A 16168-nucleotide genomic window follows, 5' to 3' on the forward strand; every position below is an offset into this window, starting at 1 on the left:
CCTGCAACCAGGGCAGGCCTGGTCCTGAACCAAGATGCTGACAGAAGGGCACAGGTGTGGAGTACCACAGATGCCTCTGCAACAGGTCCTTTATGGACACCAGATGTGCATGGAGCATGGGAAAAGAGAAAGTAGGATGCAGAACTACGCAAACAGGAAAGCCCACCCCTGCAGCCCAGTATCTAACTGTGTGAGCACAGAGAGGCACTGTTGTCCATGACACAGCTTCCCTGTAGGTATTTTTTCCATACTGTAAACCTCTTGGACTTCGGGTGTGGAGCTGTAGGATCAGCATGAATAGGAAAAGGTAAAAACATTCACTGCCCTCTCCACCCAGGAGTTAATCAGGTTACTGAGCAGAACCAATCCCCTGGTTTTCCTCCTGTCTTCAAACAGATCCACAACCTAACCCTCTCCTGATTCTGACCCCATATAAATCTACACTGCCCTATATTCGGGTACTCAGAATCTGGAGAGATTAGCTTCTCTGAGCCAGCCGGCTAAATAAAGTCTGAAACTCTGCTTCACCTCTCTGAATGGCCTCAGTTTCTTCGATGATGGATCAAGAGCTGCTGTGACACTCTCGAATCTAAAACAGCTGCTGTAACAAGCACTGGACTGCGACTCATAAGATCAGTTCAAACCCACCAGCTGCTGCTCAGAAACCCTATCAGAGTCCTTATAAGTCAGAATAGACTCGACAGCACTTAGTAATGCCAACAATAAACCTGTTTAGTACTGTATTTTGTGACTTCCTACGTTTCTGTAGCCTGAGCAATCAGAGGTAGGGCTGCTGCCATGAGCAGTATTGACCGCTGAGGCCACTATTTACAGAGGGGTCACTGAAAGGAGAACCAATAGGGCTGAAAGTCAGGCTGTACCACACCACACACTGAGAGTCCACAGTAGTGTTGGTCAGACCCCTGAATCACACCTATGTTATTGCTAACAGAGCAAAAAAAAAAAGAATGATTCAGAAGACATAGAAGAAAACTCTGGGCCGCCCTTGGGATTTGAGAACTTTGTTTTGGTGACTGGGAAAGGCCTAGAGAAGGAAGAGTCTGGTTCCTGTCTAGTAACTGGGGGTAGTTTGTGGGATTAGCAGGTAAACCAGAACCCTACTTGTATGGGTGTGCTCATCTGCAAATGAGAGTCTTTTCACAGAGAGAAGTCTGTTTATGATATTTAAGGACAAACCGTTTTATTTAAGGAATATAAATATGTCATGCATCACCTCTTTCCAAAGAGAAATTAAGATAGCTGCCAATACCTTGAGACGTTGACATTTTGTATGGCAGGGAGTCCTGTGTTCTGCAATCCTTCATCTCCTGGCTTTGTGATTGCTTTTTCATTAGCTTCCTTGAACCTGCCCTGGAAGGCAAGCGGGGAAACAAAACAGCTGTAAACAAACAATCTCATTAGAGAGTTTTGGAGTCTCTGAAGAAGCTGAAAGAAGAAAGAACCACCTTTGGCATGTTTCCTCGAAGGAATCCCTGCCCCTGAGGGGAAGATCAGATCCTTGAATTTCCCCTTCAAAGGCCAGAAGCTGATCATCCTGTTTGTAGTCTGATTTTGTTTGTTAGAGGGTTTTTGTGATCATCCCAGCTTTGAGCTTAGTCTTTGAATATGTTGATCTTCCTGCCATTAAATACAACACCCCAGCAATACAGCTGCTGGAAGAATTCATACCTTTTGGAAATCTGGAATAGTTGGCCAGGGGTCTTTCATTTTTCCACACCTGGAGCTTAAGCAAAGAAGAAGGTGACATCCTCCCCTGGAGCAGCATGGCCACAGCTAGTCATAAACAAGTTCTTTTAAAATGTCCTAGGGAATTATAAATCCTAGCATGGGTTTAATTAGTGACCATAACTCACAGTGACCCTATATGTATAGGGCTTCTGAGGGAGTCCTGGCATGGTGATATGCGTTAATGCGCTGGACTACAAAATCGGTTTGAACCGCCAGGTTGATGGTTCGAGGGCACCAGCCGCTCCTCGGAAACCCTATTCAGGGTCGCTATGTGTTGGAACCAACTCAACAGCACTTAATAACAACAGCAATAGAATTTCTGAGGCTGTAAATCTTTGCAGGAACAGAAAACGTCATACTTCTCCCATGGAGCAACTGGTGGGTTTGAACTGCCTACCTTGAGGTTAGTATTCCAATGCCTTCCCTTCATCACTAACTGGGCTCCTAGATTCTCTTCACCATATTAATTTATTCATTTACTACTCAAAGATTCACCCAGTGCTTACATATTACTGATAAGTCTTTATGGCTATTAAATAGCCAATAAAATGTATTATTCACTTTACAAGAATAATAGAAGGCCCCCACAGGCTCTGGCTGTGCTGAACAGGAGGTACCTGACACCTCTAATGTTGCTCTCCGTAGGCTCAGGTGGTGTTGGTTAGTGGGACACCCCAGCTGGCATCCAAAGCAGGAAATCTAGCATGAGTAAGAAGATTGATCTCTCAGACTCCTGCTCACATTGAGTAAATTACTGCTTGCAGGACAAGTTCACTTCTCGACACCAGAATCCTATCAAAATGAGGCAGTTCATCCAACAACTCGTACCCCGTTTTCATTTGTAAGGGAGGTTTTATAGAACAGCGGGCAGTAACGTCTCAGTGGCAGGATTCTTGCCTTCCACACAAGCGACCCAGGTTCAATTCCTACCACATGAGTCTTATGAGCAGCCACCACCCCACTTTGGAGGCATCTCTCTTGCTATGAAGCAGAACAGGTTCTAGCAGAACTTCCAGACTAAGATAGACTAGGAAAAAAGGCCTGACAATCTACTTGAGAAAACCAGCCACTGAAACCCCTGTGGATGCGAACACTGAAAGCTGCTACTCACCATGGGTTGGCCCAGGGATAGACAGCATATGTTGTGCAAGGCATCATCACCATGTGTTGGGACCTATTTGACAGCATCTAACAATAACAATTTGAATTGTTGTATTTGAGCTATGGTGTTGGAGGAGAATATTAAAAGTACCATGGACCACCAAAAGAACAAACCAATCTGTGTTGGAAGAAGTACAGCCAGAATGCTCCTTAGAAGCCAGGATGGCCAGACTTTATCTCTCATACTATAGGGCCAAAGAGAAGAATCCATTCTGTATATGAGCTTTAGCACGTCCTCTAGCTCCAAGAAAATATTTGTATAAATAGCCAGGCAGCTCAAGGCCAGAGGCCAGATGTTTTCCTTTACCCTAGCCTAAGAACAAAGACCACCAGTCCTGACCAATTAAACTGTAACATCTCATAGTTTGCCAATTGTTAACCAATCCAAAGATTGTAAAGCTGAGAAACCTGAGCTGTTTGAAAACTCTATAAAAACCCTGCAGACAAAAAGTTTGAGGCTCTTTCCCTATTCCGCTGCATCGGATAAGGTTAGAGACCTGGCTCGAGCTTGAATAAACAACCCTTATTTACATCGGTACACGGCTCCTGGGTGGTCTTTGGGGACCCCGAATTCTGGGCATAACAATACTTCGAACATATTATCAGGAGGGGCCAATCCCTAGAGAACATCATGTTTGGGAAAGTGGAGGGTGGGAGAAAAAGAGGGAGACTTGGTGCAGTGGAAACAGCAATGGGTTCAAGCTTAGCAATGATTGTGAAGTTGGCCCAGGACTAGGCAGTGTTTCATTCTGTTATGTATAGGGTCGCTATGAGTCAGTACCAACTTGATGGCGCCTAATAACAACAAGAACACAGATTCGAGCCGAGGCTTTATCTACCTCCCTATGACTGTGTCACTTGGACTTTTAGAATCTCGCCTTCCTCCTTCTCAAATAGGAATCGCAGGCCTGATGAAGTTGCCCATGGAGAAAGCAGATAGCAGAGTACCCAGCCCTCATGTTGTTGTTGTTAAGTGCCGTTGAGTCGGTTCTGACCCATAGCGACCCTGTACAGGGTTTCCGAGGGTGTAAATCTTTACGGGAGTAGAAAGCCTCATCTTTCTCCCACGGAGTGGCTGGTAGTTTCAAACCTCTGACCTTAAGGTTCGCAGCCTGATTCATAACCACTACACTACCAGAGCTCCTAAATGCCCCTTTATCAACCTCACACACATGGTTACCTAGGAAAGGAGCTGAAAGGCTACTGTTTACTCTGCCTGCTTTATCTGAGGCTTTGTCTGCATTGCTCTTCTGTCTGGGAGCTGCTCTCAGGTGCCATCACTGGGTTCAATTCAAAACTTCAGGTATCAGAAATCACCAGCATGTTTTTAAAAGAATGGAGTGGACAATATGAAAAACAGGTGAGCTGAGCCCATCCAGGTGCACGCTGTGAAACGAGGTCGTGGAGTCCAGGTGAACCAGAGGGGCTTGGGTGAGGAAGGCTTTTTCTTAACTCATAGGAGTTGTGGAATCCCCAGTGTGGTCATATTGCAATAAAATCTTGTGCAAAGCATGCCATGTAACATCGTGCAAAATACTTCCCCCAAATGAGAAACTATGAAAGAAATTCTCTGCAGACAGAAAAGGGAACCCTCAACCTAGTATCTGCTGGAGCGTAAGTTCAGTCCATGAAAGCTTCTCTGGGCACTTCCTGATGTGACCCAACTGTTCCTGCAAACAAGGGATCAGTAATCGCAGCTGAGTCCAGACTCACAGGAAAGTTCAAATGTTTGTCATCTTCTCTGTTCACCCCCATGTCCTTTCTGCACTCAATACACAGGCTAATTTTTTTTAAGCAAACAGCATTCAGAGTTTCAAAAGCATCTGCTACCAGGTGTTAGCCAGAGTTACAAATTACTACATCCTTTTCCTTTTGTCTTAGCTTGATTTCCTTTAACAGGCCTCCACTGTAAGATAATCTTTCTTCTGTTCCCACTTCCTTTGCCCTTGTTTTGCCCTCCCTCAGACGAGGATGTCCTGTCACTAGCTCCTTGGAATGTGAGGCTGTGATGTCTTAGAAAGAGTACAATGAGATGGGTCCCCACTCAGATGCTGTCTGCTCATTTCTGACTCTGAGCACTAACAACAGTGACAATATTATATCCCGCTTAATCCTTACATCAAATAAACCTGAGCTTTGTTCTCGGTCAGAAATTTGAGAGATCTTCTTGTACAATGGTTCTCAAACTTTAGCCCGCATGTCATCACCCTAATTAAAACACATTTTGTTAGGTTCCGCATCCCATGTGTTCTGCTGCAGTGGATCTGGAAGGGGCCCACTAATTTACATAAGTTCCCAGGTGACGCTGAGGTTGCTGGCTAAGAGACTGCACGGTGCGAGCATAAGCTAGCGTTCATTTTCCAGGTGAGAATCCTGAGTGTTAAGCTACCTGCCCAAAGTCAGTAGCACCTAGACGCCCCGCCGCCAGCTCTTTGGCCTGGCCAAGATCAGGAGGTCCAGGCTTGGAGATGGGAGAACAAAGTGCCAGAAATCAGGATGCAAGAAATCATACATCAGGCAGACAGGCCAAGGAAGGGACCCAAAGTTCTTGTAGGAGGAATGAGCTCAACAAAGAATAAATGACTTCTGTGCACAGGAAGAGAACTGGCCCCAACGTGGGCCCTAGCCACAGAAGCCCACTGTTTGGAGTTGGGGAGTCTGTGAGTGTGTATCTCTCTCTGTGTGTGTGTGTGTGTGTGTGTGTGTGTGTGTGTGTGAGCGTGTGGTGGCCAATGAGCAGGCAGAGGAGCAGGTTCTTAAAGAGAGCTCAGCCATCTGGAGACAACCTTGGGTTTGTGAGTGTTTTTGAATTGCTCAAGAACTCTGTCATCACCCAGGTTAAGGTGAGTCTTTAGGTCTTAGGACTTTCTCCAGTGTTTCCATCCAAACAATTCCTCCCTCTAAGCTCTGCCCCATGACTGTTATTTTTACAAGTCCCCCATCACTGGTGTTCTCTGTGGCCAGAGAAAACCAATTTTAGATGCTTGGCCTGCATCCATTTTTTTCAGATTGGACTCCTCTGGTTTAATACATTCATTTTTAGCCTTCTTTGTGCATAATAATGCTTTGTGTGTCCCTTAACCCTGGTTCTCCAGGTTTTTCAAGCTAAAAAAACATTTTGAGATTCTTCCTAGTTGGTTAAGCTTGTTCTTTTAATAGCGAAAGAACTGTTTGTGGGTTCAAACAGGGATGTGGTAACAGGTTATTTCAGGCCTTTCAAAAGGCATGTTTTCCATTTGGGATGGATTTATTACCTAATAGGCCATTTTTTAAGGAATTGAACAAAGACCCGCTGACACAATCTCAACTGTTAGCTGGTCTCAGGATAGCACTACAACTATTTTGCTTTGGGTGGAACAAGCACAGTAGAAAGGGCCTGAGTTCATGCAGAATTAGAGTTTCAGTTGAACAAATCCCCAATGACCAGCTACCAGTAAACCTAAGGGGCCTGGAGAGTGCTCAAGGCTGCAATATTCTCCTAGGGGCAGATGCAACAGACCCCAAGCCAGTCTCCACCCCAAAGCAGAAGGCACAGGGTCTAACCCAAGGGCTTGGGCCTCAGTAGTTTTCATTGAGTAAATGTTGGCTGGAGAATGACTGATTGAATGAATGAAAACTAGAGAGTAAGGGATGGCAGGCAGGCAGACGAGGTCTGGAGGTGATGCCAAGCTGTGATCACCATTCCCTTCTGGAACTATCACTGTGACAGACACAGTGCCTTTGAGGAAAACCTTTAGCCAGGGTACCTGTCGGTCTGTCTTAAATTACTTATATGCATTCCACAGGGATAGGAGTAAAAGGAATCTTATCTCAAATTTTTATTTTCTGCTTAGATCTTATATGAAAAAGAGATCATTGCAACTATAAGGGGGGAGAAGAAGGAAAAGGGAGATCATCTGAAAAATAATGTGTGGGAGCTTCAAAAAATCTGTGGAAAAATTCCATTATCTTTTCATTCCATTTTCCCATGGACTTTTTGAAACCCCCTCAAAATGATTATATTGGGGTTGTGAGATAATGTTTACTTTTTCTTTTTGTTTTGAATCTTCTTGACTTTCTAAAATATTGGGTTTCTTTGCTCTTCACATCAGAATCGGTTCTTAAAGGCTCTTCATCCTCCTCTGAGGCTGTGGTCACTCCTGCCAACCTGGTCAGCAGTGGCCTTCCCTGAGGGGGGAAATGGGGGCGAGGTCCTCAGTAACGAAGAATGAAGCCCCCAGTAAATGCAAACCCGGGTTATTCTTGGGGTCAAACTGGCCTCTGTGTAGCCACACGTGCCCTTGGTGCCCTCCACTCATCTTGATCCAATAGCCTGGAAGCTTAACTTCATTTTTCACCATTCGTTTTTCTTTTTAACTCACTCATGAATTCACCAAGCATTTATTCAGCATCTCCCTATGGATGTTTTGCCATTGCAGGCCCTGGGTAGGCACCGAATGTACCAGACCTTGGGTTCCAGTCTCCCTCTTGCAGATGGCGCAATCTTTTGGAAGTGGTAACATGTTTGAGGTGAGTCTAAAACATTAGGAAGAGAAACAGCAAAAACTTCAGTGAAAAAGGAGCTGTGTTTTCAAAGGGGAAGAGGCAGAAAGACCTGGGGAATTCAGAAAGGTATTGCTCATAGGAAGAAGCCATGAGACAGTCACCCCAAGCCAATGGTGCAACATAGAAGGGAAGGAAGTAGGAGTGTCCGTCTTTGAAGGGCCTGGTCTGCCTGCAAACAATGTGGACTTCCCCTGCTTACAAGTCTTAAAGCAGAAGAAGGGCAAGATTGCCTAGTATTTAGCAGGGAACTCTGGTGGCCATGAAAAGGGAGGGCAGTAGAACCCAGGACAGCAGGAAGCCTATCAGTGAGGGGCCAGGCCATTTCCTGGGTGCCCCTAATTCCCTGCACTGTTCTCTGTGGCATCTGACTCTCGCCTGTCTACCATGTCCAGGGGTCTGCAGACACACCCACCTTCCAGACACTCTGGACCCCATCAGTGTTATTTCTTCTGCAACCTCCACTTACCAGTAGAACATTATAAAGTAGGGTCAAAATTCTCCTGTGTAACCACTGCAAAGCAGATCCAGCCTCCCTTCCACCTACTCCCAGTGTGAACGTTGTCCCATCCCAGGAGACACTCTATCCCCTCCCAGATGCACCCATTGCTGCGGATGACACTTGGTTCTCACAGGGTCCACCTGGGCTTATCCTTGTCCTCGGAGGCTCAGCTCAGATCCTTCTCTCCATGAAGCCTCCTTCACTAGGGTTCTTCATAGAGCATCCGTCCCCTTCTAATTCCTATGGTATTCATTTTGACACTCTATCATGTTTGTTTGTGTGAAGCTTCTCATTGAGAATCAGGTGAAGTGTCTATAAAGCAGGTAGGTCAGTTTTCCATCTGACTCGTATACATTTTGTTTCTGTCATGCAATTTCCACAATCTAGTTTCAAGTATCCCCCTTCCTCCCTGTGTTTCCCATTTTCGTTTCTGCTTTGCTCTCTGAACTTTGTCCTTGGGTAAATGCTGCCCTTTTGATCTCAAATGGTTGATTATTCTAAGTTATTCAATAACTCCCTAGTGTTACTGTTCCCCTTATGTTATTGTTGTGTTAAGTGCTGTCGAGACAGTTCCAACCCATAGTGACCCTGTGTAGGGATTCCAAGGAGTAGCTATCTGGTGAGCTTGAACCACCGACCTTGCAATTCAAATAGCTTTGCAGTCTGGCGCATTAGCCCACAGCACCATACCAGGACTCAGTTCCCTTATAGACCTGTCTATTGTTTGGCTGAAAAGTGAGCTATGGGGTGAATTCATTTCCAGTCCTGAGTGGTGAGTAAGGGTCATAGTCTCGGGGTTCCACCAGTTTCTTGCTGACCAGTAAGCCTGGTCTTTTTATGATTTTGAGCTTTGTTTCACATTTTCTCTACTCTATCTCGGAGCTTCTAATGTTGGTAGTGCCCAACATTAGAGTTCTTCTTGTCTCAGCGTCATGGAAACTGACCTTAGTGTGCTCCACAGGCTATTGGATGAATTGCTTCCATGTGTCTGATTTTCATCACTCTTCTTTCCTCCAGATAAGGAGAAACCAATAGTTACATCCCAGATGGTCACTCATGTTAAGACCCCAGTTACTACTCACCAATGTAGAATGTCAGACCTTGTCTTTGTGGACTATGTTATGCAAATTGACCTTGGTGTCTCCCAAGACTATGGTCCTGAACTCCCAGGCTCTGGGGCGCATTCCCTCAAGATGTTTGGTTATGTCTAAGTTTTCCTAACTTAGCCTCCTGTATGCGCCACCCATTCATGGATATATTTACAACATGTACAAATATCTTCTGTCAAATCTGTATACATTCATGGGTGGAGTCCCATTCCACTCAGCCTGCACGTCTATCCATGCACAACAAGTGGGGACACTAGTTTTTAGCTCTTATTTCCATGCTTTGAACATGTGTCAGATGGCAAAGCATAGAAGAAGCTCTTTGTAGGAAAAAAGACTTGATTTAATTTTTTTTTCTGTTCCTCAAGGATGTCAGCACAATGACTGCACAGTGTTGTTTCAATTAAGTGCCACTGAGTCGGTTCTGACTTATGGTGATCATGTGTAGGGTTTCTGAGGAGCAGTTTGAACCTTGTGGTTCGCAGTCCAGTGTTGATCCACAGCACCACACCAGAAGTCTGCCTGCACAGTAGGAGTCAAGAAATATTGATTGATTGTCAATCTATCTGTGGAGGGGCTTTATCAGCAGTGACTGCTGTCCTGCTGTCATCCCAGGTATTAGCCGTGAGGACCTGGTGTGGTACTGGGGGTTATCATGTCAGACTGCAAAGCCGGTTGAACTGCAAGGTCAGCACTTCAAGCTCACCAGCTGCTCCTCAGAAACCCTATACAGGGTCGCTATGGGTCAGAACTGACTAGAAAGCACTTAACAACAACAGCAACACTAGTAGATGTGCTATGAGTAGGAACTGACTCAACAGCAACAGGTTTTGGGTTTACTTGTGATAGTAAGGAGCCTGGTGGCACAGTGGTTAAGCACTCAGCTGCTAGCTAAAAGGCCAGTGGTTCGAACCTACCAGTTGCTCCTGGGAAGAAAGATGTGGCAGTTAGCGTCCATCAAGGTTTCAGGCTTCAGGAGAGCAAACAAGATGGTGAATCGGGTAGATGTGCAGTGAGGAGCTCCGTCAGCAACAATACAGAATCCTGGACCAAGCAGGTTCGGAATGGTGCTAGAACTCTGAACCACATATAAAGGAATATTTAGAAGGTTGGAAGGCTTACAGCTAGGGGAATTTGTAGCAGAATCAAGAAATCCATTGCTTTCCAATTCAAGACACTCAGCTGCTCCTGGAACTGCCACCTTGGGAGAGACCAAGCAGGGGAAGGATCAGAGCAGCCACGAACGCCTGACAGAATCGTGGAGATAAAAGTGTGGACATTCTTTTTTTTTTTTTGTATCTTTTTTTGTACCATTCATTGGTCTCTCGCTGTCTGTGCATCTCCATTTTAGTGACTAGAGGGGGTGCCTGAGCGAGTGGACACCCTACCCTCACCCAGAAGGGTTCTACTACGCATGTGCACAGATCTCCCTGAAATTTAAGGGGACAGTTTCCACTTAAAAACCAAACGACAGTGCAAAATGGACACAGCCAGCCTTGAACTGTTTATCACTAGGAAAAAGGCCTGAATGGGGATTGTGGAGAGGGACAGGCAGACTAAAAAGGAAATAGGCCAAAAATTAAATCCTGAGTCATGTCACAATGACTAACAGCGGCATCTTGAAAGTTCTCAGGAAGAAGAGTTAAAAGAGAAGCCCATCTCCTGATCACATCTACCTGGAGGCAATCAGAAAACATTAAAAATGTCAAAATACACACCCATCTAAGAATTAAGGCCACAGAAAACTCCTGAATATGCCCCCAAAACAGAAGCAGATGACCATATCAGCACATGTCCAGAAACGAGATAAAGTGACTGAGCAAATGAGTTGGAAGTAGACATACACTCCATACTGGAAGATGGGCAGGCTTTGGAAATGCCTGAGAAGGAATTCAGAAAAATGATTATAAAACGTATCAAAACACTATACAATGGAGTTGAGAAAAATAAGGAAGAAGTCAGGAAAGCACGACAGGAACAATCAAATAAGATAGATAAAGCATTGGAAACAATTCAAAACCTACAGAAAGAAATCCAAATGATTAATAATAGAATATAAAAAATGAACAATACACTGAAAAGACAAAGGAGTAGAATTGAAGAGATAGAAGCCAGAACTAGTGAGCTAGAAAATAAATCTCTCAACACTAGTAAGATATAAGAGCAAACACAAAAAAGGATTTAAAAAATCTGAAGAAGGCCCAAGATTCATGTTGGACAAAATGAAGTGGAATAACTTAAGAATTATCTGCATTACAGAACAGGAAGAATCACACAAGTCCACAGAGGAGATAGTTGAAGAGCTGCTAGAAGAAAATTTTCCGAACATCCTGAAAAGCGAAAAGATAAGCATTCAAGAAGCTCAATGAAACCCACAAAGGATAGACCCTAAAAGACAATCACCAAAACATATAATAATCAAGCTCCTCAAAATCAAAGATAAGGGCAGAATCCTGAAAGCAGCTGGGAGTAACATACAAAGGCAAGCAAATCAGATTAAGCTCAGATTTCTCAACAGAAACCATGCAGGCAAGAAGGAAATGGGGAGACATACATAAAACCCAGAAAGAAAGAAAAATTGCCAACCAAGAATCCTCTGCCAAGCAAAGCTGTCAATCAAGCATGATGGTATAATCAAAACATTCCAGGATAAACAGAAGCTAAGCGATTTTGCCAAAGCCAACCATATTATGAAAGACATCCTGAAGGAAGTTCTGTGGACTGAGAATGGCATACGTGGCAGCATCACCCTGAACTCAATTGACAAATGGAAGAGTCAAGAACAGAATAAAATGATAAGAACAGAGGATCTGGGAGGTCAGTCTATGATCAAAACAATTATAATGTGAAAGAAGGTAACACATGGAACAGAGATCCAGGTGGTGAGAAGGTCAGGTAGATTATAGGATAAAATAGACTGTCTTAAATGGAGGGAAGAATTAATGGAATATAAGGTAACCACAATGGGGTTGGGGTGGGGGATTTAGTTTGGGTGTTGGTGAGGGCAATGCAAGAAGGGGGAGGAGGTGGAAGAACAAAATAGACAGGGGAACACTGAGACAGGTTTGCATGTCCTAAGTAGGACAGAGGTAAACAGTGATGTGTGCTCAACCTTGGAACAACAGGGATCTAGGCATAGTTTGACGAGGGATAATAATACTAAAATGCTTGACTGTCTTATGAATATTGGTTTCCCTTGCCTACTATTGTAAAATAGACACTTGAGTGGGATAGAAAGGAATGTTGGAAAACATGATTACAGAAAATTTGTAAGCCTGTCTTCAGCCTATAACTGATTGGAATACCTAAAAGGCATTCTAGAACTTGCCCAGTAAAATAGGCCTCTTGCAAAGCCTTTGCAGAGTATAGGACCTTAGGTGGACTCCTGAATCCCATCCAGAACCTTATGAGGTGGGACATTCCCACTAGAAAGGACAAGCAGACCAGCCTGGAACAGCTAGAGCAACAGAAGATATATCTTCAAAGAAAGATCATCAGGAAAAACCCAAAACAAAAATGTCAGCATGGCTGGATACTACAAGAATAAGCAAGCTGTTTGCTGGGAAGCCATCAAGGCAAGCAAACAAGTTCCTTCAGGACAAACACCCCTCTAAGACTAAAACTCAAAGGAAACACATGAACAGACATGTAAGCTTGTTGGCAACCATATTGGTCTACTGGTGAGTGGAAGAGGGGGAAAGGCAACAATAAAGAAATGGGCTGAGTTCAACCACAGTCCATTGACTCCTGTTGACCTGGAGATGAGAGAGAAGAGGAAGGGCTGGTGGGTGCAAAGTGTGGTGAGACCTGGGGACACTTGAGCCCATGGACAAGGACATAGCCATAGAGGGCTAGAGCTGGGAGCAAAGCAACCAGCCACCATGAAGTGAGGGGAGATACACAAGAACACCCAAACTTGCAGACAGTATCCATTTGACCTAGCCTCGATGGCTTGATAATCAGAACTTGACTAGAGGAAGATTTAAAAAAAAAAAACTTTATAAAGGAAACAAGGGTAAATTGTTACAATTTGATGAACTTGACCTATACTCATAGAGGTAGTAACTCTAAATATCAACAGAGAGGGAAGGGATCTTCACATCAAGTATCAATGCTATCCCCTCTGTACACAGGGTAGATAGGGATGGGCAACTTAGATATTGGCTACCTAAAATGAAGTGACTGGCTTACAGGGTTTCAAGAGGGAGTTCAGTTTAAGTGTATTAAGGGGTGGGGGAGAAAGAATCCCCACTGAATAGTTTTCATCTTGTCTAGATGGGTCTGGTGAAAAGAGATGGGGACAAGATTTGTGTGATTCAATAGTGAATAATTGTTATCATGACTAATTGCAACTGTCACAATTGTAAAGGTAGAGTTTTTGTAACAAAAACAGGGGAGTGGTTAATCTTACAGTCCAGAAACAGAGGACCTTTGGACCATCAAGGGAGAAGAGCACAAGCAGAATGAGGGACCTTATCCAGAGAAGCAGTGACACCAGAGATGGAGGCAGAGACGGCGGCGTGGAGAGAGGGAGCGGCTGAGAACTCTAGATTCATGAGAGGGACTAAGAGCCAGTGGCAGGAGGCAGACTTGCAGAATGTGCCCTTTGGAGGTGTAAATTATTATATATGCCTGAGTGGTTTTTGTTTTTTAAAAAAAGCTAAACTGAATAGAGAGAAATACTGTTAACTGGAGAGGATTATAATCATTGTAATGAAACAAGGTGCATGAATTGTTGGATGTGAAACTGATGATCTGCCGTGTAAACTTTCACTCAATCCTCAATAAAAACCTTAAAAAAAAAAAAGAAGAAGAAGAAGAAGAAATGGCTCCTGATCAAAAGGAGGAAATGTGTGAAACAGAAAAAAGAAAAAGATTTCATCCCCAGAAATCATCTGGAACAGTTCATCTCTGTCCTATAGGACTGTTGTGAATCAGAGTTGACTGGACACCAACAGCCACTACCCATCTGTCAGTAGAGACTTTCATGTTGCTATGATGCTGAACAGCCCTCAGCAGAGCTTCCAGACTAAAATGGAGTAGGAAGAAATGCCTGGAGATCTACCTTAGAAGATCAAAACCCTGTCAAATGGGTAACATTTCCTTCTGTTGCATCTGGGGTTGCCATGAGTGGGTGACCAACTCGATGTCAGCTAACAACAACAAAAAGTAGTACAAATACGCATTGGACTTGGAATCAGAGTCTTGATCCAAGTGTTGACTACCACTTACTATAAATTCATGACCTTAGTCAAGCTGTTTAGCTTCTCTGTGTTTCCATTTCCTTATCATGACAATGGCGAACTTCAGCTAATATGTGTGGTTCTAAATGTCTCTTCATCTTTTATCCACAAGGGAACCCTCTTTCACACATAGACCTGTTGGAATGCAATAGTTCCAAGTGAAGGGGCCACCCACCTCCTTTCATTCTACCGTGGACGCAGAGAAACTCTGAAAGGCTACAGACTGTGTGACTCCTTCAAAGGCAAACTTCTGAGACTTGATCACCTGTAAGGTGACAGCTTGGCAAACACGGGCAGTTGGGAGGCTCTAGGGTTGTCTGCTGTTGGTGTCTAAACAAGGCGGTGTCTGTGACTTGTTGAGGACTTTGCCACTAATTACAGAGAAGCAGTTACTGCAAAATTTCCCGAGGAAACCAAAGCTAGGGTTTGGTTTCCACATAGATTGAGCAACTTCCTTCCAGAGTGCCCGGCAGCCTCCACAAAACACTCTCTTTCAACACAGCCAGTGTAATGGCACACAGGGTGTGTGCTTATACAGTTAGCATGAACGTATAAGTGCCCCTTCAAGAGGAAGCAGGCTCTGTGGTTATTCACTCTCAGGGGTGTGTTTACACGAGTTTGATTTTCCCACCTTTGGAATCTCAAGAGTCTGAAGAAGCTGAGGCCACAGTTTATAAGCAGGGTGTGAAGGCAAAGTACTGTTAGATTTAAACTGAAGTGTTATCCCAAGTCCCAGACCCCTTTCATTTAATTGGTTGTTGTTGTTGCTGTTTAGGGTCATGGTTGGTTCTGACTCGTAGTGACCCTATATAGGCTTTCTGAGGAGTGGCTGGTGAATTTGAACAGTAAACCTTGCAGTTAGTAGTCCAGTGTTTATCCTACAGTGTCACACCAGGACTCCATTTAACTGGATGTTGTTGTTGTTGAGTGCTGCGGAGTCATTTCTGACCCATAGCAACCCTGTTTAGGGTTTCCGAGGAGCAACTGGTGGGTTTGAACTGCCTCCCTTGCAGTTCAAACTGACCTTGCAGTCCAGTGCTTATCCTACAGCACCACACCAGGACTCCATTTAACAGGTGGTGGTGGTGGTGATGTGCTGTGGAGTCAGTTCTGACTTGTAGCAATCTTTTATAGAGTTTCCGAGGCTGTAAGTCTTTACAGGGGCAGAATGCCTCATCTTTCTCCTGTGGAACAACTGGTAGTTTCAAACTGCTGGCTTTGAGGTTAATAGCCCAACTCATAACCACTACATTATCAGAGCTCCATATTTAACTGGTTGTTGTTGTTGTGAAGTGCTGTCGAGTCAGTTCCGACCCATAGCGGCCCTGTATAGGATTTCTGAGGAGCAGCTGGCGAGCTTGAACCACCGACCTTGAAGTTCAAATGGCTTTGCAGACTGGTGCATTAACCCACAGCACCACACCAGGACTCCATTTAACTGGTAGTCATCTAAAAATAATTTAAATGCACATGACAACAATTCAAGTCTTTCATTACCTACAGCCTCCCTCTCAAAGTGTAGTCCCTTTTGAAGAGCATGTGAGTCCTCTCCTCCCTCAGCCAAGTCAACTCAGCTAGCCACATTCTACACCCAGCACTCTTTGAAGGGAACCAAGAAATTGTCTAGTTAACTTAGCTGAATGCCTCAAAAAGTCACGAATTCTGGGGAGTCCTGAAGATGGCGGATTGGGTGGAAGTGCAGTGACGAGCTCTGCCGAGAACAATACAGATACAGGACCAACAAGGCTCAGGGGATGGTCCCAGTACTCTGAACCACATATAAAGGAATATTTAGAAGGTTGGAAGACTTACAGCTGGGGAGTTTGTGGCAGAAGCAAGAAATCCATTGCTTCCTGGTTCGGGAC

Source organism: Chrysochloris asiatica, unplaced genomic scaffold (assembly GCF_000296735.1).
Source record: "Chrysochloris asiatica unplaced genomic scaffold, ChrAsi1.0 scaffold00179, whole genome shotgun sequence".
NCBI classification, from domain to species: Eukaryota; Metazoa; Chordata; class Mammalia; order Afrosoricida; family Chrysochloridae; genus Chrysochloris; species Chrysochloris asiatica.